This window comes from Mytilus galloprovincialis, chromosome 5 (genome assembly GCF_965363235.1).
Source record: "Mytilus galloprovincialis chromosome 5, xbMytGall1.hap1.1, whole genome shotgun sequence".
NCBI lineage: Eukaryota > Metazoa > Mollusca > Bivalvia > Mytilida > Mytilidae > Mytilus > Mytilus galloprovincialis.
The window spans coordinates 35279536-35293625 of NC_134842.1; the positions used below are offsets into that span (position 1 = coordinate 35279536).

General features: G+C 31.7%; 1 long non-coding RNA gene across 1 annotated transcript; it reads right to left on the reverse strand.

Annotated features, from left to right (window-relative positions):
• Nucleotides 1–2770: 2770 nt before the first annotated feature.
• On the reverse strand, nt 2771–12695 carry LOC143075707 (uncharacterized). The gene is made up of 3 exons (XR_012978391.1): nt 12588–12695; nt 7001–7139; nt 2771–3429 (listed from the first exon to the last, which is right to left on the reverse strand). It is a non-coding gene; the product is annotated as an uncharacterized LOC143075707 (long non-coding RNA).
• Between the last annotated feature and the right edge of the window lie 1395 nt (nt 12696–14090).

Here is a 14090-nt window from a genome sequence, read left to right on the forward strand (position 1 = left end):
TTGAAGTTTGATGTGCAAACACCAGCTAAGATATGATTTACACCTATAATGTTGGACTTTTCAATATCATGTTGAAAAAGGGTTAATTAAAGTGCTATATGGACAACTGATATAACTGTCGCATAATTGATTAAAAATTACTCCCCAACTTGAAACAAGTGTATCTGCTATTTACAAAATAAGGAACACAGTCTGAAACTGCGTATTAAATTGAAGCAATATCGGTTATTCTGAAGACAAATCCTTTCTTGATTTAAATCAATACGACTGAGAGAACAGCCTTTCGTGTAACTGTATATTAACTTCTAAAGATTTAACCTAATTTATATAATAATTGAGATATAAGTAATGCCAAAACGAATTTGCCTTAAAGATAACTACAATTATATTTTGAGCTTGCGTACCTGTTAATTTCAGGCTTTTCACGGGAATATAAGTGTATCTCCAAGTGCATAAAGTATACGCTATAAAAAAAATCTGATAAAAGAATGAGATGCTAAAAGATTATATGGTTAAGATTATGAGAAAGTTTAATTTATTGTAATATAGGGTTTTAGAAAATGAGTGTAAAATCCATTATCATGTAATATGGTTAAGATTATAAGAAGGTATAAATTATTGTAATAAAGGGTTTTTAGAATTTATGGATAAATATTCGCAAGAATTTGTATAAACCGCAAAATCCTTCTCACTATACAAATCCTTAACACCGTGTATTTCTCAAATAAACCTATTGTAAAATACGTTCATGCTTCGGTAATGAAACCCGCATACAATTCTGACCTAAAAATCTACTAGCATATAAATTGCACTACAACATTAGAAAGTAAACATTATGCCAAAAGATTATTACATTTCGGTTAGGAGTTTTAGAGTAGATGGTGATAATTACAATGAGTAATAATGAGCAGATATGATGAAGTACATGTCCTACAAAAGTAAACACAAAGACAACTTGAAGATAAAGATACAGATAAAGAACTAACGATTTACGTTTTGTGGGTGGTGCCAACATAAACGATACGAGAGTTTGTGCAGATTCACAAATTCTGACCATAATCCTGCAATTTGTATTATATCAAATGTACACAAAGGATTGTAGGTGTTGTTTCTCGAATTCAAGCACATACTGCCTACTGTATAAATGTACATTGAAAGATTTCAATCATAACTAAGTACCTATATAGCTCCTGCAGTCGGTAAACTCCCAAACATGTACCTTTACAAGGTTATGGCTATCCATGTGAAATTGTTTAACATATAATCCATTATTTTAATGATTTTGTATTATCATTGTGGCATATATCAAACTCATTCGTTCAGTGTATATATTCAAGTTTGTGGTAATATGTCTTATGATTAAGTTAACCCATTTTAATTCATATTTCATAGTGAGTCTATGTTGTGATGTCACACTGTTGTTCAGTGAAGGGTTAAGCTTGGTACCTATCAAAAAATTCAATTCCGCTGCATTTGTTATTCGCCTGTCCTTATTAGGTACTTAATGTTCAGTGGTTGTTGTTTGTTGACGTGGTTCATAAATGTTTCTCGTTTTTTTATTTAGATAAATTCGTTTGTGTTCCCGTTTGAATGGTTCACACTAATGAGTTTGGGCCCTATATAGCTTGCCGTTCGGTGTGAGCCAAAACTCTGTGTTGAAGACCGAACTTTGACTTAAACATGTTATAATTGGTTACTTTTACAACTTATGACTTGGATGGTGAGTTGTCTCATATCACATCTTCTTATAAATATATATGAAGGATTGTCGATGTTCCTTCTCAAATATCAACACTTACATCCTCCTAATTATAAAAAAAAGAAGAAATGGTATGATTGCCAATGAGACAACTCTCCACAAGAGACCAAATTGACACAGAAATTAACAACTAAAGGTCACCATACGGCCTTCAACTATGAGCACAAACCACAGCTTTATAATTTTCCTGGAAATATTTCATATTTATGTCATTTCTTATATGTCTTGCAGTCAGTAAACTACAAAATGTGCATGAAGGATTGTAAATAATCTATCTCAAATATGAACCCTTGCAGCCTACTGCATAAATGTTGATGGAAAGATTTGATCCTTACTAATGTACCTATGATTTTCTATTTATGAGTTAGACTGTTCCTCTTGTATCTTTCGTTCCTCTTTTATATATCTCTTGCAGTTGGGAAAATACCAAATATGTATGAAGCATTGTAGATTTTCCCTCTCAAATAACAACACTTGCAGCCTACTGTATAAATGTTTGTGGAAAGATTTCATCCTTACCAATGTACCTATATATCCCTTGCAGTTAGTAAAATATCAAATGTGTATGAAGCATTGTAGATGTCCTCAAAGTTCAACACTTGCAGCATACTGAATAAATTTTCATGGAGAATTTCAACACATACAGCCTACTCTATAAGTGTCTTTTGGATATATTTCACCCTGACTAAAATACCTATGCATGTCTTACAGTCGGTAACATATAAAATGTGCATAAAAGATTGTAGATGTTCCCTGTGGAATAATCTGAAAATTTTTGGAAACCAATAACTCTATTTTATGAGCTTCATATACGATTATTTCAAGATTTTCCAAGTCTCCCTATTATAAGACTGTTTACATTTTCTTATCATCATCATAGACACAATATTTAGTTCTTGTCAAGAGATGAAGAATTTTATTATATATATATAGAAAAGCAATCATATAGCAATTGTTGCCGGAAAATTGTCACATTGATACCAAGTAAAAGTAATAATAAAATTTAAGCATTTTTTATTTCATGAAAATCAAACCTAAATTACATAGAACGAAAGTTCCACTAAACTCAATACATTGTACAATTCTAAATATTCCAATACATAAATGCATGAACAACGTAAATACATTCTGAACTACAAAATAAAACTGCTTTGATTTGTTTTTAAACAGCCAGAAATATGTTTACTTTTACCTTTTAGATAATATTTTATACATAGAATATAAAATGTATTCATGTAAATGCATTCTATGTTTGTTACTTTAATGATAACCATTTACCTAGTAGTATAAAGTTCATCTTAGATGCATTTTAAATCATTAAAATTGAGAATGGAAATGGGGAATGTGTCAAAGAGACAACAACCCGACCAAATAAAAAAACAACAGCAGAAGGTCACCAACAGGTCTTTAATGTAGCGAGAAATTCCCGCACCCGGAGGCGTCCTTCAGCTGGCCCCTAAACAAAAATATATTGCACGTCTTCAATATATAAGAACACAGTTCAGTTGTCCTCCACATTGCAGATATTTAATTCAAGGACAAATAACAATATTAATTAATTATAACAAAAACACAAATCTAAGTGCAGTAAAATAGTCTCCCCTGTTCTGTAAAGAATTCTTGTTCTTATTCTTTCTTAATTGTGTGGCCGGCACTAAATCTTGTTTAACCTACAAAATAATATATGGTTCAGTTGAATAAATAATTAGTCCTATACAATACAGAATTTCAATGCCTCAAACCGTTGTTATTTATTTTCCATCTAAGAATAAATAGGAGTGTTTCATCAGTACAAAGATAGAAAATAATCCCCAGATTGTATCAAATTGTAAAATTTGTCATGCAGAAATACAATTCATTTGTGAGACCAATCATTTAAATGAAAAGTTAAAATTATTTTTTTCTTTAGTAATGACTTCACAAAGAACCGTGACTCAAATGATTTACCTTTTTTTTTTTATGAAATGTCAATGTAGGGAGAAAACAAGGCTTCATCATAACTATTTCTTTTTATCTTGTATTGGTAATAAGTATGTGTATGTGAATATGTAAACTGTGATGATTAAAATAAAGTGTTGTGATAGACAAAGATAGTGTGGTGATAGACAAAGATAGTGTGGTGATAGACAAACATAGTGTGGAGATAGACAATAGTGTGGTGATAGACATACATAGTGTGGTGATAGATAAACAAAGTGTGGTGATAGATAAACATAGTGTGGTGATAGGTAAACACAGTGTGGTGATAGACAATAGTGTGGTGATAGACATACATAGTGTGGTGATAGATAAACAAAGTGTGGTGATAGATAAACAAAATGTGGTGATAGACAAAAGTGTGGTGATAGGTAAACACAGTGTGGTGATAGACAATAGTGTGGTGATAGACAAACATACTGAAGTGATAGACAAACAAAGTGTGGTGATAGACAAACATAGTGTGGTGATATACAAACATAGTGTGGTGATAGACAATAGTTAGACGATAGACAATAGTGTGGTGATAAACATACATAGTGTGAAGAGAGACAAACATAGTGTGGTGATAGACAAACATAGTGAGGCGATAGACAATAGTGTGGTGATAAACATATATAGTGCGGTGATAAATACACAGACTGTGGTGAATGATTAATGTAGTGTGGTGATTGATTATGTGTGGGGTAGATATATTATATGTGGCCATAATTATACTATGTGTGGCAGTAGATACATAATAAATGGTGGTATATATATTATGTGTGTGCCAGCAGAAGTATAATGTAGACAAAGCTACAAGTACAATAACACTGAAACAATATATTTTTAAGGTTTACTCATCTTGAATGTTAGAATCATTGACTGACAGTTAGTATACCATATTTGCTACTTTTATTGAAAAGATACCTGACATGATATTTACATAATATATTGCACGACATGTTGGAGCAGTTATTCTTTAAAAAACATTTCTTTTAAATTATTTCATTTCAATCAGGATTGTTTGATTGCTAATTAACTCTTTACATACATATGTAAAGAGTTAATTGTCGGTGTTGACATGAATATCAATTAATTGGTCATTTGTTATAAATTTCCTGTTTACAAAACTTTGAATTTTTCGAAAAAACTAAGGATTTTCTAATTCCAGGCATAGATTACCTTAGCCATATTTGGCACAACTTTTTGGAATTTTGGATCCTCAATGCTCTTCAGCTTTGTATTTGTTTGGGTTTTAACTATTTTGATATGAGCGTCACTGATGAGTCTTATGTAGACGAAACTCGCGTCTGGCGTACTAAATTATAATCCTGGTACCTTTGATAACTATGAATAATACTTTTAATTTCAATGAAGATTCTTTTTCCTTTTCTTCTATGTTCTATATAATCTATCAAAAATCTAGTTTCACTTTTCTGAAGAAAAAAATTATTAACAATGAGGTGTCTAAATAAACATAAACAAATTTGTGTACAGAAAGGTGGATTATTATCATGCTCATATCTACTTTTAAAATGATATAAATAGGGCTTTGAAAGATATACCCCGTGGTGTGATAGAAATAATATATAAATTGAGGTGAAATATACAGTAAGGTGATTGATCAATAAAGTAAAGTCATAGGTGTAGAGATATACATAGAGACTGTTGGGGTAGATATAGAGAGTGGGTAATAGATATAGAGAGTGTGTGGTGATTGATATATGTAGTGAGGTGATTGATAAATAAAGTAAGGTGAAAGGTGTTAAATATGTGGAGATAAAAAAAGAGACTGTTGGGGTAGATATAGAGAGTGTGGTGATTGATATATAATTGGAAGTAAAAGATGTTAATTGTATCGATATCTAGTTTTTGAATAGATATAAAGAGTGTGGTGATTGATATATAAGCTATGTGATTGATAAATATAGTAAGTTTGTATGTGTATTGATGTGTTGATATACATAGAGACTGTGTGGATATATATAGAGAGCACGGGATAGATATAGAAAATGTGGTGATTGATATATAAAATGAGGTGATAGGTTTGTAAGTAAGGTAATCAGTGTTTATTATATGAAAGTATGCCTAGAGACTGTGGGGATAGATGTTTTATATGTGGAGGTATACATGGAATCTGTTGGGGAAGATATAGAGAGTATAGATATAGAGAGTGTGTGGTGATTGATATATAAAGTGAAGTGATAGCTAAATAAAATAAAGTGATAGGTCTTCATAATGTGGTGATATACATAGAGACTGTGGGGATAGATACAGAGATTTTTGGGATAATTAAAGAGAGTGTGGTGGTTGATATATAAAGTGAGGTAATTGATAAATAAAGTAAAGTGATAGGTATGTTAGGTAAGGTTGTAGGTTAAATATAATGTGGTGATAAACATAGAAACTGTGGGAAAGATATAGAGTCTGGTGGTATTTAAAGAGAGTCTGGTGATAATTAAAGAGAGTATGGTGATTGATGTACAAAGTAAGATGATGGATTAATAAAGTAAGGGAGTAGGTTTTATATAGTGTGGAGATATACATAGAGATTGAGGAGAAAGATATAGAAAGTATGGGGATAGATATAGAGACTGTGGGGATAGATATATCAAAAGTATGGGGATAGATATAGAGAGTATGTGGTGATTAATATATAAAGTGAGATGATGGATAAATAAAGTAAGGTGATAGGTGTTTTTAATGTGGTCATAAACATAGAGACTGTGGGCATAGATATAGAGAGTGTGGTGATTGATATAGAGACTGTTGGCATAGAAATAGAGAGTGTGGTGAGTGACACAGAGATTATGGGGATATATAAAGAGAGTGTGTTGATTGATATATAAAGTAAGGTTAGTGATAAATAAAGTGAGGTGATAGGTGTTTATTATGTGAAGAATTACAGAGAGACTTTTGGGGTAGATACAGAGAGTGGGGATAGATATATAGAGTGTGTGTGTGTGGTGATTGATATATAAAGTGAGGTGATTGATAAATAAAGTAAGATGATAGGTGTTTATTGTGTGGAGATATACAGAGAGACTTTTGGGGCAGATATGGGGAAAGCTATTGAGACTGTAGTGATAGTTAATCATAGTATGGGGATAGCTATTGAGACTGTAGTGATAAACAATCATAGTATGGGGGTACCTATTGAGACTGTTGGGATATATATGGAGAGTGTGGTGATGAATACAGCGACTGCAGAAATGGAGGAATATATAAAACACCACACTATATATATTTTTTTTCGAGTGTCATTTTCTAAAAATACTTTACCATCACTATTGCTGAGTGCTGCTTGGTTGTAAATCATTTGACTATTCTTGTTATTTCATTTAAAATTAGATGTATCCATGTCCTTTCTTCCATTTTCACCAATGACCTCTAAATCCTTGCAAAATGTTGTTTGGTATTTCTGTAAGAAGAACAAAAATATAAATAATGAATTTGAGAATTGCTACATGATAAGTATACAAGCTTATACAAACATATCTCAGTGGACATTGCATATCTCCTTCCACTGTAAATTATACAATGACCAGTATATTTCTCTCACTTATAGAAGATACAACAAGTTATAGTATACAATCTGGTGAAAAATACATACAGAATGATGATAGATATAATCATTGTGTTTCTATAAATATGATAAGATGGTGATAAATAGATATAGATTGGTGATAAGTGTGGACTTAGTTATAGTTGGGTTATGTGTATATACAGTGAGGTAAAGAATACACAGAATAGTATTAAGATATGTACAGTGTGATGATATATAAACAAAAGGATGATATATATATATATATATACTGTGTGGTGACATATATATCAATGGTGTTGTGATTGATTTAAACAGTGCAGTTAGTTAAAAGATACATATGTGGAGGGGACACATATATAAAATATGGTGAAAAAATATCAACAGTGAGGTAAATAAAATATTTTCAGGGATGTCATACATATATAAAATGAGGAGATAAATATATAAATTAAGGTGAAAGATATATAAAGTGAGATGATAGATATACAAATTGTGGTGACAGATACACAGTGTGGTGATATATGTATAAAGTGAGGTGATAGAGATATAAAATGAGGTGATAGAGATATAAAATGTAGTGATAGATGTACATCGTATTGATAGATATATTAAATAAGGTGATAGATATATAAACAGAGGTGGTATATTAATAAAATGAGGAGATAGATATACAAAGTGTGGTGACATATATACAACGTGGTGATAGATATATAAAGTGTTGTGACATATGATCAGTTAGGTGATAGACGTATAAAGTGTGATGATAGATGTATAAAGTGTGATGATAGATATATAAAGTGTGGTGATAGATGCATAATGTGTTGTGACATATGATGCGTTAGGTGATAGATATATATAGTGAGGTGATAGATATATACAGTGTGATGATAGATATATAATGTGTGGTGATAGATACATAATGTGTTGTGACATATGATGCGTTAGGTGATAGATGCATATAGTGAGGTGATAGATATATACAGTGTGATGATAGATATATAAAGTGTGGTGATAGATACATAATGTGTTGTGACATATGATGCGTTAGGTGATAGATATATACAGTGTGATGATAGATATATAAAGTAAGGTGATTAATGATAGAGTGATAATATATACAGTGTGGTGATTAATGATACAGAGTGGTAATAAATATATACAGTGTGGTGATTGATGATACAGAGTGGTGAAAGATGATACACAGTGGTGATACATATAAAGAGTAGGGTGATTGATGATACAGAGTGGTGAAAGATATATACACTATGAGGATTGATGAAACAGAGTGGTGATAGATACATACAAAGAGGTGAGACTATATACAGTGTGGTAATTGGTGATACAGAGTGGGGATAGATATCTAGTGCGGTGATAGATATATACAAGAAGGTGATTTATGATACAGAGTGCTGATAGATATATACAATATGGTGACTGATGATACAAAGTGGTGATACATATATAGTTTGTTGATTGATGATACAGAGTGGTGATAGATATATACAGTAAGGTGATTAATGATACAGAGTGGTGATAGATATGTAGAGTGTGGTCATAAATATCTATTCCGCAATTTGGTGTCCTACAGATACAGTCCTACATATATCGCTAGGCTGTATTTATATTCTATACAGATATCAGTCATGTGGTATGCTTTTATATGTTCTGTTTGTTTTTCAAATATCTCTTTATAGCAATAAGAATCCCACCAATTTTCTGGAAAGATACACACATAAACTTCAGTCTTTTCTACCATGACAATAATAGTTTTCAAAATTAAAATGTGTATGATTGTGCAACAAAATCAACCATGTTGAAAAACAAATAGTTACAATGATAGGTGCCGAACTGAATCACTTTTAGTTTTCAGCAAACATACACAGACTGCTGTAAATATACATTAATCGTTAGTATGCTTATATCCACTTTCAAATTGGTATAAACATGGTTTTAACAGATACACATAGAGTTGTGATAGCCTTATACAGTAAGAGAATATACCAAACATATTAAGTATGGGGGTAGAAAAAAAAATTGAATTCAGGTGATATGTATATAGAAGGTGGTAATAGATAAATGAAGTGAAGATATCATGTTAGGTGATAAATATATATACTGTGGTGATGGCTATATCATATGAGGTGATGGATATATAAATTGAGGTGATAAATAAAAAAAATGAGGTGATAGATAAAGAAAGTGAGGTGATAGATAAAGAATGTGAGGTGATAAAGAAAGTAAGGTTATAAATGTGTAAAGTGTAGTAACAGATGTATAAAAAGAGGTGATTGATATATTAGGTGTGGTGATAGATATAGAAAGTGTGGTGATAGATACATAAAGTGAGGTGATAAGATATATAAAGTGTACTTACAAATGTCTAAAGTGAGGTGATTGATATATTAGGTGTGGTGATAGATATAGAAAGTGAGGTGATTGACATATTAGGTGTGGAGGTAGATATATAAAGTGTGATGATAGATATAGGAAGTGAGGTGATTGATATATCAGGTGTGGTGACAGATATATGAGGTGATGTAAATTAAATGTGTGGTGACAAATATAAAAAAAAGATGACAGATTTATAAAGTGTGGTGACAGATATATATATAGTTAGGTGATTGATATATGAAGGGTGGTGATTGATATATATAATAAGTGTGGGGACAGATTTATAAAGTGTGGTGACAGATATATAGTTTGATGTGATAGATATATTTAGTTTGGGGATAAATATGTAAAGTGTAGTGATAGATATATAAAGTGAGGTGATAGATATATATAGTGACGTGATGAATATATAAAGTGTAGTGATGGATATGTTAACTGTAGTGACAGATATATAAAGTATGGTGACAGATATATAATGTGAAGTGACAGATGAACAGTGTAGGGATAAATGAACAGTGTGGTGATAGATGTATAAAGTTTAGTGACAGATAAATATAAAGTGAGCTGATTGGTTTATGAAGTGTGGTGATAGATATATAAAGTGAGGTGATAGATATATAAGGTGTGGTGATGTGTATAAGGTGTGGTGATGTATATATAATGTGTGGTGACAGATATAAAAAGTAGTGAAAGATTTATGAAGTGTGGTGACAGATATATAAAGTGTGGTGACATATATATACAGTATGGTGACACATTTGTAAAGTGTGGTGATAGATATACAAAGTGTGGAAACAGATAAATAAAATGTGGTGATAGATATATAAAGTCTGGTGACAGATATTTAAGGTGTGGTGACAGATACATAAAGTGTGGTGATAGATATATAAAGTGTGGTGACAGATATGTGAAGTGTGGGGATAGATATATAAAGTCTGGTGACAGATATATAGAGTGTAGTGATAGATATATAAAGTGAGGTGATATATATATATAGTGAGGTGATTGATATATAAAGTGTGGTGATGGATATGTTAAGTGTGGTGACAGATATATAAAGTGTGGTGATAGATATATAAAGTCTAGTGACAGATATATAGAGTGTTGTGTAAGATATATAAAGTGAGTAGTAAGATATAGATATAGTGAGGTGAGTGATATATATATAGTGTGATCATGGATAATTATGTTAAGTGTAGTGACAGATATATAAAGTATGGTGACAGATATATGAAGTGTGGTGATAGATATATAAAGTCTGGTGAGAGATATATAAAGTGTGGTGACATATATATAAAATATTGTGACACATATATAAAGTGTGGTGAGATATATAAAGTGTGGTAACAGATAAATAAAGTGTGGTGATAGATATATAAAGTGTGGTAACAGATAAATAAAGTGTGGTGATAGATATATAAAGTGTGGTGACAGATATATAAGGTGTGGTGACAGATACATAAAGTGTGGTGATAGATATATAAAGCGTGGTGACAGATATGTAAAGTGTGGGGATAGATATATAAAGTCTGGTGACAGATATATAAAGTGTAATGATAGATATATAAAGTGAGGTGATAGATATATATTGTGAGGTGATTGATATATAAAGTGTGATGATGGATATGTTAAGTGTGGTGACAGATATATAAAGTGTGGTGATTGATATATAAAGTATGGTGATAGATATATAAAGTATGGTGATAGATATATTAAGTCTGGTGACAGATATATAAAGTAGTGATAGATATATAGTGTGGTGATGGATATGTCAAGTGTAATGACAGATATAAAAAGTGTGGTGATAGATATACAAAGTGTGAGGACAGATATACAAAATGTGGTGACAGATATATAAAGTATGGTGACAGATATGTAAAGTGTGGTGACAGATATATAAAGTCTGGTGACAGATATATAAAGTGTGGTGACAGATATAGAAAGTTTAGTGACAGATATATAAAGTGTGGTGGCTGATATATAAAGTGTGGTGACAGAATATAAAGTGTGGTGACAGATATATAAAGTGTGGTCACAGATATATAAAGTGTGGTGACAGAGTCTGGTGACAGTTAATATATAAAGTGTGGTGACAGATATATGAAGTGTGGTGACAGATATTATGGTGACAGATATATAAAGTGTGGTGACAGATATATAAAGTCTGGTGACAGATATATATAAAATGTGGTGACAGATATAGAAAGTTTAGTGGCAGATATATAAAGTGTGGTGGCAGATATATAAAGTGTGGTGACAGAATATAAAGTGTGGTGACTGATATACAAAGTGTGGTGACAGATATATAAAGTGTGGTGACAGATATATAAAGTGTGGTGACAGAGTCTGGTGACAGATATATATAAAGTGTGGTGACAGATATATAAAGTGTGGTGACAGATATTATGGTGACAGATATATAAAGTCCGGTGACAGATATATAAAGTGTGGTGACGGATATATAAAGTGTGGTGATAGATATATAAAGTCTGGTGAAATATATGATAAAGCGTATAAAACATGGCAAAATCCATATCACATGACATAAGAGATAAATCAAGTGAGGTTCTAGATATATAGCAATTATCTATCATATTGAATACAACTTAATTATTGGTAACCCCGGCTGACCCGAATGCATAGAACTTTTGACGAATACAACAATCATGACAACAATTTTTCTTTTGTGACTTCAGATATTTGTTTTTACTTCAAAATTTTACTACAACCTGTGTGATATCCAGTAAAGGCGGACACATAGTGATAAGGTGCAGTGGCGGATCCAAGGGAGGGTTCAGGGGGGTTGGATCCCCCCTTTTTTTACGATCAATGCATTGGAATGTGGACATATAGTTGGACACCCCCCCCCCCCCCCCCCCCCCCTTTTTTAAATGGCTGGATTCGCCCCTGATAAGGTGTATGAAAAATTACCATCAACATCAAACCACTCTCGTTTTACAAGGTTTGTTACATTTTTCACCATATATAGGTTTCAAGTTTAAGTCCTAACACAAATCAATCTCCAAATAGAAGATTTTTTTTTCAAAAAATGAAAGTAGAAATTACCGGATCCGCCCAGTTCCGGTCGCGTATGCGCACAAATACGAGGTTACAGTCCGGGTTACAATATCAGTAACCTTGTATATTATATATACCTCACATTGTATATACTAAGTCACCTTAACCCATTATTCATTCTCTAAACAAAAAGAAAAATTACTCACACGAAGAGATTTACATATATGTACGATGGTCGGGATTAGGATCCATCATTTCTGTATTCTTTAATATTTCAGGTCATTTTTCTGTATATGTATATTGTGCTCATTATTTTCTATTCTTAATATATTTTGTGCTCATTATTCTTGATTCTTTATATTTTGGACCTAATTTTCTCTATTCATTATACTTTTTACCCTTTACTCTGCACTTTTTACCCATCATTCTCTATGCTGTAAACCCGGTTGAAACCCTCATTTATCAGACTAAATTAGAATCAATGATTTAAAGCAGTTATGTTGTACCTTTTCCACAATTTAAACAGTGTTCCATTTTGTGTGTACGAGTCACAATGACATTGAGACAGCAAACTTCACGCACGATTGTTAACCCTGCATCTCGCATTTTGTTAAATTCGTTGTAGCCGAGACAAAAATAGTTCGAAAGACATATAACAGTCAACATACAATATTCAAATATTTGACAGATGACTGTGACAAAATATGAGAGAAAGAGAGAGATGTAATACCTTTAAAATGTATGGAAAGAACATCATAAAAACACTATTAAGTCTCTGCAAAATAATTTTTATTACTAGAATGTGGAAGTGCTAGATAGTTGCCTTTAACTAAAAAGGCCCCGGAAAACTTTCCACAGAAAACTAAAGACTGAGCAACAAGAACCTCACAAATTCGGGGATGAATTCGTGTGCTCTGAAAGTGTCTTGCTTTACTATATATATTGTGGTAGTCATTGTACTGTTCATAACAAGTTACAGGTATGGTGGTCAGTCACATTTATTGATCTCCAAATCAAGGAAAAGAGTGACAAATGAAGGTCAACGGTAGTCATCTGTGACAGATACTCCATAACGGTCAATCAAATTCTGATAGAGTCTAATTCTTTCGAAAATGAATTCAACGTTACCATTAAAATACCTGGCTACTTGTAAGCAGCAATATTATTATGATAGTAATAATTATATAGTATCTCGTGTCTATGAGCTCAAACTTGAAAGTTTGGTAACCATTTTATTGGGCATAAAATTTTACAGATTCACCCTTTTTTCAAAAAAATATTTGATATGGAATTTGAAGATTTAAAATATATTATAACAAGAGGAAATCATTCTTAAATCTTAATAAATTGTATATGTACGTTATGTTCATCTAGTAGGTTAAGTTCTTTTAAGGTTAACGTGTATATGTGTTTGTG